We start from the raw sequence: 14,374 nt of genomic DNA, 5'->3' as shown, positions 1-14,374 counted from the left end.
ACAGCTGGTTCTTGGGAGCAAGGGAAAGCTGGCTTCAGCATACCACTGAATCAAGGTGCTTCTTCCACAACTGTTAAAGAGCTCTGTCAGATTGTGGAGGGATCCAATGTTAAAGAAGGATGAACTTTGCCTTGAAGCTAATAGAAAATCAGTGCCGCCCTAGACAGCAGCAAGTAGAGTTCTCTCCCAAACCCTGAGCCTCAGGGCCTCCCCTCTCTGTCTCCCTTCTTTGAAATACCTTTCTCAGATTTTTCCAAGGTTTGTCCAGTACCTGGGCCCAGGCAAGTAACATTGCTCAAGTGTCCATTTCTTCCCTCAGGGCAATTCTCTAACACCCTACCTGTCATTTCCTCCCTCTCATACCCTCCTCCAAGTGAGGTTGTCCAGATGGCCAGAGGAGTTCCTGTATTCATGATCCCCCTATAGGATCTTCCAGGGGCCCCATGGCTGTGGCCATGGCCAGCCAACTTCTGGAAAGGTCCCTGGTGAAAGTAATATTATTTTGTGGGATACCCACAAGATCGAGCTGCCAGAAAAGGTAGATATGCTGGTTTTTAGTCACTCAAATTGTTTATATGGATAGGGAAGCTCACATAAAAAATATTTGACCAGCCAGTCGAGGTGGCTCACGCCTGTAATCCTAGCACTCTGGGAGGCCAAGGCAGGTTGATTGCTCGAGGTCAGGAGTTCGAAACCAGCCTGAGCAACAGCGAGACCCCATTCTACTATAAATAGAAAGAAATTAATTGGCTAACTAATAAATATACAAAAAATTAGCCGGGCATGGTGGTGCATGCCTGTAGTCCCGGCTACTCAGGAGGCTGAGGCAGGAGGATTGCTTGAGCCCAGAAGTTTGAGGTTGCCATGAGCTAGGATGACACCACCACTCAGTCTAGCCTGGGCAACAAAGTGAGACTCTGTCTCAAAAAAAAATATTTGCTTGTTACAAGTAAGCCAGTTATAAAGCCATAGGGTCAGACTAGTATATATATATATTAAAAAAAAAAAGTAAAGAAGATGACTGAAATGAACTGTAGGGTTTAAGGATTGACTACTAAATGAGAGTGGAGTTAGGGAAGAGACACTTATTTAAGTCATCTATATAGAAGCAACATAAGACGCCCTGACAGCAAATAATTCTCTAAATGAGCTAGCATAAAGAAAGAAAGCAACAGAAGTTAAGGATCAATCTTAGAGGACAAATACATTTGAGAAATGGGAGAAAAGAAGAATTCAAAAAGGATATAAAGCATTGGCAGTTTCTTCTGAAAAGAGACTTAAAAAAGAAAACAAAATTGGTATTCAAAACATTGAGAATTGTTAAGGATATGGAGCAACCCACATCAATGATTGTTTTGTTTTAACTAAATCATCTTCATGATTTTATAAAAAAAACACCTTAGCATACAGTGTATAAAGCAAAATGATGAAAAACTATTCCTGGGAGCATTGTTTATAAAAACTAAAAACTGGAAACAATGAAAATAATAAATTGTGGTTATAATGCAAAACTATAAAGCAATGAATATGTGAGTACACACAACACTATAGATCATTCTGACAGATACAATGTTGTGTGAAAACAAGCCACACACAAGGAATAAAATTTACATAATGTTCCAAATCAGGCTGAATTAATCTATACTGTCAATATTCAGGGTCGTTGTCTCCTCTTGGGGAAGAGCGTCATGATCAGTAGTGTGCAAGGGCAGCTTGAGGTGCTTGGGGGTGGGCAGAGGAGTGTGTTCCCTTTGTGAAAACTCATAAAGCCATTGCTCTATGTACTTAAAAGTCTGTGTACTTTTGTAAGTGTAAACTATACTTTAAAGTATATTTTTTAATATAAAAGATAACTCCAACTTTCCAGGCCACCCTCAACTCTGGTATTAATTCCCAGAGGTGAACAGTTTATTAACAGTATATTGTCCATCATTTCTGTTCACAAATTGTTCTAGACAAAGTAGTGTTTAAGGAGCCATGCCAAATTTCATTCTATTCAATAGAAGTTAACTATCTTGTTACTCAATGTAGCTAGAGACAGAAAATAGGAAAAAATAATCCCCAAAACAAGGTTAGTTTCCTAAAATTTAATTAGGAGTGCATCCTTAATGGAGTACATCTTACTCAAGACACATAGCTCTTATTCTTACTTATGCAGAGAAGAGAAAGGAAGCGACCACACAGAAGTGAAAAGTAAGATTAGAGATTAAATTCATAACTAAGGAAAAGGAGATATTGTATGACACTAACAGCTCATGCTTTATGACAGGAAGTGTTTTATAAACCTTTGCCAAAACATGGGATCTTCTATGTAACTTATAGTTCTCAGGCCGGGTGTGGTGGCTCATGCCTGTAATCCTAGCACTCTGGGAGGCCGAGGCAGGATTGCTCAAGGTCAGGAGTTCAAAATCAGCCTGAGCAAGAGTGAGACCCCGTCTCTACTAAAAATAGAAAGAAATTAATTGGCCAACTAAAAAAAATATATAGATAAAAAAATTAGCCGGGCATGGTGGCACATGCCTGTAGTCCCAGCTACTTGGGAGGCTGAGGCAGAAGGATTGCTTGAGCCTAGGAGTTTGAGGTTGCTGTGAGCTAGGCAGACTTCACGGCACTCTAGCCCAGGCAACAGAGTGAGAATCTGCCTCAAAAATAAATAAATAAATGAATAAATAAAACTTACAGTTCTCAAAACCATTTCACCTCTATCTCATAGCTTACCCTACAGACAACCTAAGTGGTGAAAAGAATATATCCTAATTCCTGAATTTTAACCAACTGTGCTGATACGGCCATGAACAGCAGGAAAACAAATAGTTTATCAAAACAAAGAAGTAGAGTAGCAAATATCCACAGAATCTTTAACCAGAAATTGGAGCTGGAAAAAAAAAAAAAAAGAAATTGGAGCTGAAGAAAATAAAAAAAAGATTTACATGTATAAAGGAGTACAGAGATTTTTCAGAAAAACAGAGAAATAATTACTACTAGATCATCTCTGAATACAGAGATAGCAACATTAATATATTCTGATTAATAAATAAGTGCATTGTTCTTTCCTATGTGAGGGTTAGTGTTCTATTTAAGTGGCATTTGTATGTTTATCGAATTCTATTTTTATGGCTACCAACTGAGAACCATCTTAGAAAACAATCCTCTCAGAATGAGGATCCTTTACAATGATGTTCAACTTTGCACTTCTTAAGTTGAAAGTTTGTGCATGCTTCCTCTGAGGGTCCAATTTAGCATTTTCAGTAGAGGAAGGTACTTCAATACACTTCTGCACTTCAAATTAATTATATGTTTCTTTTACTCTTCCAAGGATTATGAAAGAACACTGAATTTTATATACAATGCCAGCGCTGTCCTGAAAAACAATGAACCAGTATGGCTCAAAATACTCAATGACTCAGGATTAAAGCATAGCATGTTGGCATTAGAAAGAAAATTTAGACATCACAGAGTAATGTTTGTTGGATTTTGCCTGCCATCATCTGTTCCTCATTCTCTTGATAGCAACCTCTTATTTTTCCTTCAGAAAAGTACCCTCTTCCCTATTCTGAGTTTCTGTGGTTCAAGTGGGGTGCTTTACCCCCTTACTGGAGTCCAGGAGTGGGCACATCACCCAAGATTGGACAATAAACTTATCCCCTTGCCCTGGATCTAGTGATTATTCTAAAGATGTGCACATGTCCCACCCCAAGCCAATAGGGGTCAACTGCCAAATTTTTTGCTAAACCATTGAGAAAGAGATGGTTTCGTTCCATTGGCAAGTTATTAGATTACAAGGAGATAACTTAGAGTTGTGAAAGACCAGCACATGGCAGCCTGCTTCAACATGAAACAAGCAGAGAAGTAGAGAGAAGAATTAGACAGTGTCTTAATGACCTCATTTTGGTCCTGAATCCAAATGCATCTCTGAAAATAGTGCTGGTGTAGACAATATTGCGCCTCCCTAAAATTCATATATTGAAGCCCTAATCCCCAATGTGAGTGTATTAGGAGACAGGGCATTTAAAGAGATAATTAAGGTTAAAGCCACAGGGTGGGGCCCTAATCCAATATGACTGGTGTCATAAGAAGAAAAACTCAGGACATACAGAGAAGCAAGGGGCATGTGCTCACAGAGGAAAGACAGGGTGAAGAGGCAAGAAGAGGGCAGCCATCTGCAAGCAGCGGAGAGAAGCCTCAGGAGAAACCAAACGTGCTGACACCTCGACCTTAGACTCCCGGCCTCCAGAGAAATAAATTCTCTCCCTGTGAGAAATAAATTTCTATTATTTAAGCCACCCAGTGTGTGGTATTTTGTTATGGCAGCCCTAGCAAACTAAGACAAGTGCCAGTCCTGGACATTCCAGTTACGAGGGTCAATATATTACCCTTTTTGTATAATACAAATTAGGCTGGGGTTTTGACTGTTTTATCATAGAGACATGATTACTTCCTGTGGTATCTGGAGTAAGGTAGTGAAAATAACAGACTCCTATCGCTCCTCGGCCTTTAGGCTAAGATCAAGTGTAAAAATAACAGACCCCAAACTGTGGAACCGTCTAATGGAAGTGAGGTGCAAGGTAGCAAGAATTCTTCGACCCTCCACATAGGAATGATTACCAATTTGTGAGCTTTGGTAGAAAATGTACCTGGGTATGGCCGGGCGCGGTGGCTCACACCTGTAATCCTAGCACTCTGGGAGGCCAAGGCGGGAGGATTGTTTAAGGTCAGGAGTTCGAAACCAGCCTGAGCAAGAGCGAGACCCTGTCTCTACTAAAAACAGACAGAAATTAATTGGTCAACTAAAAATATATAGAAAAACTTAGCCGGGCATGGTGGCGCATGCCCTGTAGTCCCAGCTACTCGGGAGGCTGAGGCAGAAGGATTGCTTGAGCCCAGGAGTTTGAGGTTGCTGTGAGCAAGGCTGATACCATAGCACTCTAGCCCAGGCAACAGAGTGAGACTCTGTCTCAAAAAAGAAAAGAAAAGAAAACATACCTGGGTAAATTGCTGACTATTTTATCTTAGGACTCTGCAGATATCAAACTAACAAGCTGGATGTTGAGAGACTCTATAGAAAATCCATTGTGTTGAGATGTTTACTTTTTGGTAAGGTCCCACAAGAAAGAGGCAAACTTTGAAGCCAGCTTGTCTGAAGCTGTGAATACTCAGCTTTGCCTCTGGCTACTAATCCAAGATGGCTGAGAGTCAGGCAGTCTTGGGTTTCCAGCAGTTAGAATGTCCAAATTCTATACCCCAAGCTAAAAAGAATGCTAACAAAGCCAGGATACTAATACCCACAGATCACTCCTAGTCACTTCCTGTTATTCATTCTCTGGCTGACAAAAGGGACAATTGTTCTAATTGCAAAGCGCCAGTCAAAGGAGTGTAGCCAGAGAAGAAGGGATTGCTTCACACTGTCTCCTCACCTCCCACAGGACCATGAAGGGAGCCAACAAGCTGCGAGGTAGTCGTGGCCCAAGCTCCAAAGTTCGTTCTCAGAGAGAAGAAAAAAGAAATTCTGGTTTTCGTCACAACCTCAGGGAATATGAATAATAATAATAATAAACCCACTAATATTATAAGTGAGTTGTACTGCCTTAGAAACCCTAAGATTAATAAACAAAGCTGAGATCACTCAACATCTAAGGCAATTAACACCCCAGTCCCTCAAATCTTTCCAAAAGGAATTTAACTGCTAAAGGGGGAAAAAAAGGAGGGAAGGGGACTTGACCCTAATGACCACCTCAGATGTGGTCAGATAGGACAATGGCTATGGAGAAGGGAAAGCTTTTCAGATGGTAGAGCCCATGGCAATCAGACTAGTTGACCAAGGAACTCACACTAGGGCAAGGATTCCTGCTATTCCTGTCCTTCAGCAAGTTCTACATACCATGGATCAGTAGCCATTACATATGGTCTCCCTTTCTTCTCATTTATTTATTTAGTTTGTGTGTTTTGCTTGCCACTGGCCAAACCCATCCCTTTCTTCTCTTTTGAAAACAGTAGTGTTTATTGTGGTAATCCTCTTTTCCCTTCATAATTATGTAATAGATGTATCAGGATGGTCAAATATATTATTTGGCTATAGGTTCCAAAATCATGACACCTCTGAGTCCAAACAAGAGGGATTCATAACACCTGGATATTGTGAACTTTGAGCTGAATAAGTTACTACATGGCAATTTGAGTTACTGTCCCTTGGAGATGTTGCTTTGTGTTTTATTTATGTGAATGGTTGCATTGTGTTATGTGGGGGGACCAGGATATCTTGAGCAGCCAACGATTGACCATTGTGAGCATCTGGTTCTTTTTTTTTTTATTTTTTTTTTGTCTTTTTTGCATCCTCCTACTCTACTCTCAGAACATGTACTTCAAGCGAGGCTGCCTCCACTTGGAGTCCTGCTCCACAGCAAGCTTTGATCTAAGTCTGGCCAAGAATATATTTCATCCACCCAGCTGTACTCATCATATTTGAGATATGCCTAGAATGAACTTTCACTCTAACAATATAGAAAGTAATCCAGGAACGATGGCTCACACCTGTAATCCTAGCACTCTGGGTGGCCGAGGCAGGCGGATTGCTCGAGGTCAGGAGTTCGAAACCAGCCTGAGCAAGAGCGAGACACATCTCTACTATAAATAGAAAGAAATCAATTGGCCAACTAATATATATAGAAAAAAATAGCCAGGCATGGTGGCACATGCCTGTAGTCCCAGCTACTCAGGAGGCTGAGACAGAAGGATTGCTTGAGCCTAGGAGTTTGAGGTTGCTGACGCCACGGCACTCACTCTAGCCTGGGCAACAAAGCGGGACTCTATCTCAAAAAGAAAAAAAAAGAAAAAAGAAAGTAAAGCTCTCCTTCTGCTACAGTGTTTAGCTGTGAGTCTAGAACTGCAGGCACCTGGAAACAGCCTGTTTCAGAAGGAAGCCATAAGGAGGAAAGCAGAGCCAAGAGCTGGAAGGACAGCTTGTCTTAATGAGGTCATTTCAGCTCAAAAATCTAGCTGTGCAATTCTACTCCTCAACTTGTCAGTTATTTTAACCAACATATTCTCTTTTTCTTTAGGTCCTGATGCTCGCAACTAAGAAGTGTTTTAGTTTATAGAGCCCTTTAGGTAGAGCTCCCAGCCAAGGTAGGAATACCTTCTAAACATCACCAAGGTAAGATTGATCAATGCTGCTCCAACTCATGAGCACTGAGACTCAAAGTCCACATGCCCAAAGTCAAAATGGAACTCCTTAAGCTGAGAGTTGGGAGATCAGCAGAGCATCACTAAGAGAAACTATAAGGGAAGGACCTAAATTCTAGTATTATGACTGGTCATTATTTCTAGTATTGGTTATTGGTCCATGAGATTCCCAAGAATCAAGTAAGCCAACAGTGTACTGAGCTTATATGGAGGTTATGTGCATGTTCCAAGTGTGGCAAATAAAAGCCAATGATTGTTCAACCCCTAAGATGATTCTCAAATCCCTATAACTGTGCTAACAAAAAGTGGGCTTCAAAATAATGCAGTCCTTGAAGAGAACTCATCCTTTATACCTCTCTCAGATGTAGTCGCAGAGGAAACAGGAGGCAGAACATGAAACGTCGAGATTTGAAGACCAAGAACAACTAAGGAAGAAAGTTCTTACTGCCCTTGTCCAGCAGTATATGTTTCGTGATATGATAAATATGTAACCATTATGAGCTTGCTCCCATTTTTCTATTTCTCATAGAAAGTTTTTATTGTTGTTATTCCATTTTCGCTTCTTCATTGTATATTTGGCATCTTGAGGAAAGTTAAACTTCCATTTAGCTTCAGGTCATCAGACTAGATGGACTGGCCTGGAGGAATGCACGTCATCCAGAAACCCTGTCTTGGAGCTGTTTGCAGCAACTGGTTATGAAGAGTAAGAAAATGTGCTTGGGCTGTATTGCAGTCGTTACATAATGTTAGATAAGAGCCTTTTGAATTGTACATATGACAAGCACACATGTACACGCTTACTCATATAGGACACCCAGGGGTGGTAATAGCAGAAAGTCATTGCCACTGGTTTTTCTATGCAGGCTGCTTTTCCACATTATTTCTTCTGGTCATAGCACGTCCTTCAGGAGACTCCTCCCTCACTCCATGGGCTCTGAGTAAGACTATCAGTTACAGCAGCGGCCCCCAAACTTTTTGGTGCCAGGGACTGTTTTATGGAAGACAATTTTTCCATGGACGGGAATGGGGGGTGAGAATCAGGCAGGCAGTGGTTTTGGGATGATTCAAGCACATTACATTTATTGTGCACTTTATTTCTATTGTTATTACATTGTAGTATATAATGAAATAATTATACAATTCACCATAATGTAGAATCAGTGGGCTCTGAGCTTGTTTTCCCTCAACTAGACAGTCCCATCTGGGGGTTATGGGAGACAGTGGTTTATTACGGTCTCTGTGCAGTCAAACCTCTCTGCTAATGATAATCTGTATTTGCAAATCTCCAGCGTGAGTATCGCCACCTCAGCTCCACCTCAGACCATCAGGCATTAGATGCTCATAAGGAGCGAGCAACCTAGATCCCTCGCATGCGCAGTTTACAGTAGGGCCCAAGCTCCTATGAGAATCTAATGCCACCGCTGATCTGCCAAGGGGCAGAGCTCAGGCAGTGATGTGATGGATGGGGAGTGGCTGTAAATACAGATGAAGCTTTGCTAGCTCACCTGCTGTCCACCTTCTGGTGTGCAGCCTAGTTCCTAACAGGCCAGGAACAAGTATGGGTCCACAGCCTGGGGGTTGGGGACTGCAGAATTATAGCATCCCTAAGGCCTGATGAGGTGGCTCATGCCTGTAATCCTAGCACTATGGGAGGCTGAGGCAGGAGGATTGCTTGAGAAAAGGCTTCCCGGATCTCCCAGTCTAAATAATATATCCCTTCCATTTTGATCTTAGTATCTCATTGTCATTTTGCTCTATTTTGTTTGTTTTCAGAGCATTCGCACTGTTTGTAATATACAATTATTTGTTTACTTTTTAATTATCTGTCTCCTTTTCTAGACTGCAGACTTCTATCCATATCAGTTTTGTTCATCACTCTTCTCTCAACCAAACACAGGCGCATAATAGGGGCTCAATAAACATTTATTGTATGACTATCACACTTTCTCAGAGAGGAATTTACACTCGCTGTGTCTTTTTTCACTTCTCTCACTATATCAGAGTTCAAACAAAGAAGTAGAACCACTGTGATAGATGAATAGATAGATATGTGTATGCACACACACATGCAATGTGGGATTTATTACAGGAATTTGACCTCATGTAATTGTGTTCTAGGTAAACAGCCTCTGTAAGGCTATTGTCTTCATCCAACGCTGGTGCATGACAGTTGCGGGTCAGGCAACTGGAAAGAGAAAATGGATATAGACTGAGGGAGAGCAAGGACAGGCTGGAACCCAGAGGCACAAACTGGCACTCTTGTCAGTACTCACTGCCTCCAACCTCGGGGATGTGCGTGTCCTGCAGGAGAAGTTGTCGCTCTTCATTACAGAGCTAAACACACACCCAGCATGAAGGAGTTGGGAGAAGTTGGAGCAGTTGCAGGCCTGGTGCTGCCCCACACCCATGAGGTGAACTAGCAGATAAGTGACAACTTACCTGCACTACACAAGTGCCTGCTGCCATCTTCTAAGCATTAAAAACCTCAAAACGGCTACCTTTTCATTTGAGCCTTCAAAATCTTCCAAGTTAATAATGCCTTGTGGCCCATCTTAAATGGAAACATACAGGGAAAAAAATTCTGAGAAATACAGTTCAGCCTAACCAAGCTGACAACATTGCTAAGCCACCGCAGTCATTTAGTCCAAAGTGGCTTCTGCCTGAAACAGTTCAATAACAACCTCCTGGCCGGGCGCGGTGGCTCACGCCTGTAATCCTAGCACTCTGGGAGGCCGAGGCGGGCAGGTTGCTTGAGCTCAGGAGTTCGACACCAGCCTGAGCAAGAGTGAGACCCCGTCTCTACTAATAAATGGAAAGAAATTAGCCAAACAACTAAAATAAGAAAAAAATTTAGCCGGGCATGGTGGCACATGCCTGTAGTCCCAGCTACTCTGGAGGCTGAGGCAGGAGGATGGCTTCAGCCCAGGAGTTTGAGGTTGCTGTGAGCTAGGCTGACACCACGGCACTCACTCTAGCCTGGGCAACACAGTGAGACTCTGCCTCAAAAATAAATAAATAAAATAAAAAAATAAAAATAAAAACAAGCTCCTAATACTATTAATAACTGCACTGATCTTTTCACAGTCCTCATTATGCTCAGCTTCGTCCACATTTGACACTTGGGACCATCCTTTCCTTCTTGAAATGACCTTTCCCATTTTCTTTGATCAAACTACGCTCTCCTGGCTTCCCTCTCCCTAACCCTCCATCTTGACTCCTCTCTCCCTCTCTCCTTCTGTCTCCTCTTGTGTCATATGGGATATGGCTCCTTTTTCGCTTCCCGTCCCTAAGTGTGGATATTCACTAGTATTCTGTGTTTTCTCTCTCTTCTTCCCCTAAGTTCTCATTCCTGCTATCATGTTTACACAGTTTTAATCATTAGTGTCTTCCTGCCTCTGGGGACCTCCCCCTGGATATAATAAACAGGACTGAGGCATTGGATTCAACCAGCCCCGGATCCGAATCCCAGTGGTGCCACTCACTGCTTCACGACCCTGGATAGATGACTTAAACCATCCAAGTTTCGGTTTCTCTGTTAGTGAGATAAGCAATGCCGAGTTAGAAGGCATACCAGGAAGGCATGGAGCACCCCTCTGGAACACAGAGTCGTGCGATAACTATTAGGTCCCTTGTGTTTTCCTTTCCTTTGCTTTCCCATTCCATTCTCCGAACTACCACTGGAGTCATTTTCATGCTAGATGTTAATTCCTGTCTAAAACTAGTGATCAACTCCTCCAAGTTTTAACACTGAAATCTCTTCATCCAGGGGCTCCCCTCCGTTCTAGGCAAACCTAAAACTCTTCAGTGGCTCCACTTTGCCTACTATAATTTTTATGCTATGTTAATTAAATCTCTAGGGTACTATGAGGATGCTTCCAGTGGCTTCTGTAAACAAATGTGTTGGAATTCTATGAAATGTCCATTCTTTGAAAGGAGTGCAATGCTAAAATCCCAGGCTTAGAGGAAGGAGTTCAAATGCCATTGCACAGCACCCGGGGCCTTTCGTAATCTCGTTCTCATGCCTCTCCAGCCTCACTTCCCTGGCTTGCCCCCTTCTACTCTATACTTATAAGGCTTTTTATAGTCCCCAGAGGCAGCATTCTATTTCAGATCTCTGTGCCTTTAATATTCCATTCCCTCTGACCCACATGTCCTTCTCCCTCTTGTTGTTGGCATAAACTCCTGCTCCACCTTCAATACCCAGCTCTAACAACACTTCTGTTCATGCAAAAACAAACAAAGCCCCGCACTTTGCACATTGTAAAAACTCTATGTTTTTTAGAGTATTGTTAAAATTGGGAACTTTCACTATCTGTGCCTAATCTATATTTTCAAACGTATCTCTCCTTATTACTCATCACGCATCCAGCTGTGCACTCCCACTTTCTGCTCCCTCCCCTTCCTCAAGTTTCAATTTAAATGAAACTGCTAAGGGGAAGAAGAAGAAGAAAAAAGAACTCAATTTCCTCTTCTGTGATAGAAAAAGAGCAAATTTCCTTTTAAGTTTATATTTTCTATGTTTACAGCATAACACTATATATTGTGGCTTTTTAGAATAGTGCTGTTCAAAGATTGCAAAGCTATGTTGCACTTTTGCAACCCTGGACATATATGTGACACTTCTGAGAATCTTTATTTATTTAAGCCAAACAAAATAAAGCAAAACACCATAGTCTCTTGAGCTTCGTCACTGTCACTTGTTCATGGCCAAGCCAACATTCTTTGAGAGGAGACAATAGGGAAGATAATATTTCATATAAAGGTGAGAAAATTATGGCTAGCACAGGCTAACTAAATTATGCAAAGGCATATATTGAGATAATCGCACAATGAAGACAGAAATTCAGGGCTTTTTCTTTGTGCATACAGGGGGAGGAAAGGACCAGGCAGCTACTGACAGCCTAGCTTAGTACCCTATCTTTGTGCAGGCTGAATTTTTATTAGGATGACACCAGCGATGGCTCTATACTCCTAGCCCAGGTGAGGGAAAAGAGAGTTGGAGCGAGAAACAAGTAGGGAAGAAGAGATCAAGACAGGAAAGAGAGAAAAAGTGAGTGCTAACTAATTTTCTCCTCTCCTCACTTTGGCAGTGGCCAACTCTTGCTCACTCCCCTTGTGTTCTCTGGCAGAGAAACAGCACATTCCATTTGGCTAAGTCCGTGCCAGTGCAACATGTGTTATTTAACACCATGCAAAAAACAAGGTGGGGATGAGAGTGAGATTCATCAAAGGGATGGTTTTTTTCTTTCTTTTCAAAAATGGCAAGAAACATACTCAAGAAAGGAAATGATGGAACTCATTAATATAGAGAATCATTATTCCCTCAGCGATTAGTCGCGAGAGCTAGAATCTAGTCCTATCTAGTCACACAACACAAATGGTTCAAGCTCTTTGGACTTCCATTTCCTCATCTGAAAAAGCAAGGGGTTGGGGTGGTTCTAAATTTCTACGGTTTTGTATTAAGATACTTCGAGGAAGTAACAAGGGAAGGAAAAAAAAACCTAACATTTATCAACATTTATCTTGTGCCACCCAAATGGCACAAGGGTTTCAAAAGCACAGACTCAAGCAGCCTCGTTTTGTGTGTGTGTTCTGCCACCTACTAGCTGTGTGACATTGGGCAAGTTACCTAACCTCTCTGTGTCTCCATGTCCCTAGCAGTAAAATGGGAACAATGGTACTTTCCCCAAAAGGTGGCTGTAAGGATTAAATGTTTTACACAATGTTGTTTATACATACAACACATACATACATATCAGAACAGTAACTGGCGCAAAGTTATTGCTCTATAAATACCATTATAATGATTATTACAACTCTGTAGAGTTCTCCTTTTTATAGATGAAAAAACAAAAGAGATGAGAAAACCCAGGCTTCAGAGCCTTAAGTTCATCTGATCTCCATATTCAGTCTCTTAACTATTTAATATTTATTACCCTATGCCAATTAAAAAGATGTTAAAGTCACAGCATTTTATAGACGGAAATTCTATCAGTTACACAACCATCAGTCGATTAAAACCATCAGTTACACAACCATCAGTCAATGAATCTAGAATAAAGCCACATCTGTAAAGTCCTTTAACCCCCAGCATAGCTTTTGAAACAGTGTACTGGTAGCTAATTTGCCTAGGTAAAGAAATGCCCCAAAGAGATTACTCTAGTGTTAGGCTGAAGTCCAGTGAACAAGCCTACTTGAAATTCAGGAACATTTAAATCTCTGCTTGGATAAGTCTGTCTCTGGTCAGGAGGAGGAGACTGTTTGGAAGGAGGAGTTGGTAAACTCTTCCTTCCTCCCTAGTCACAAGACAGTTTTGATAAAGGGTGGGAGATGGAACACCATGTGGCCAACTTCAGATTCAGAAATTGAAACCCAGGAAGAATCCCATTTCAGAGTAAAATCAAACACTACAGATGAGAAAACACAGACTGTAAGAATTATAGTACTATTTTATCTTTTTTTAGAGCATAAAATGTAAGAAACTGTGAAATTCCATTCTACTCACTAGCTCTCATTATGGGAAGAGGAACCTCAAAATAAATCAGTAGTTGCTGAGAGTTCCCAAGAGAACAAAAAACAGGCTGAATCTTAAAAGAGCTACGTGGTGTAAAAGAAGAATCCAAGAAGTGGTGAACTGGGACCACAGAAATGGTATTTGAGTTGAACTCATCAGTTCAACCAAGATTGGTTAGTTGCTAACTTTTTACCAGATACGCTGCCAAGAGCTGGTTTTACAGTTTTGATCAAACAGACATGGCCTCAGGGAATTTAGCATACTAGCTGGGGGAGGTAGATATACACGAAAATAAATATATGTAATTTGTAAATTATAGTGGTACTATAACAGGGAAAAAAGAGGATGCCTGTAAGAAGATAACCAAGTGGAAAGCTTGGTTGCTTGGCTCAGGAAGGCTTCTAAGGAAGGCTTGACCAGATTGTAGGGGGAGCTGGGGCCAGGAGGGGGCTGGGGGGGTAGGGGATTTCAAGCATGTGAAATAGAAGATGTGAAGGTCCAAAACTAAGAGCAGCTGTAACCATCACAGGGCAAGTCTGGATCACTTGCCTTCCACCCTTTTTTTCTGTTGTGTTTTTCCTTGAGACAAGGTCTTGCCCAGGCTGGAGTGCAATGGCACGATCACAGCTCACTGTAACCCCAAACTCCTAGGCTAAGCGATCCTCCTGCCTCAGCCTCTCA

At 41.6% G+C, this 14,374-nt stretch overlaps 1 pseudogene; it reads right to left on the bottom strand.

Moving 5' to 3' along the window:
* LOC105876707 (signal peptidase complex subunit 2 pseudogene) overlaps positions 1-9,645 on the bottom strand; it is a 34,836-nt pseudogene extending 25,191 nt beyond the window's left edge.
* Positions 9,646-14,374: the final 4,729 nt, after the last annotated feature.

This window comes from Microcebus murinus, chromosome 10 (genome assembly GCF_040939455.1).
Source record: "Microcebus murinus isolate Inina chromosome 10, M.murinus_Inina_mat1.0, whole genome shotgun sequence".
NCBI classification, from domain to species: domain Eukaryota; kingdom Metazoa; phylum Chordata; class Mammalia; order Primates; family Cheirogaleidae; genus Microcebus; species Microcebus murinus.
This window is presented reverse-complemented; position numbering and strand designations above follow the sequence as displayed.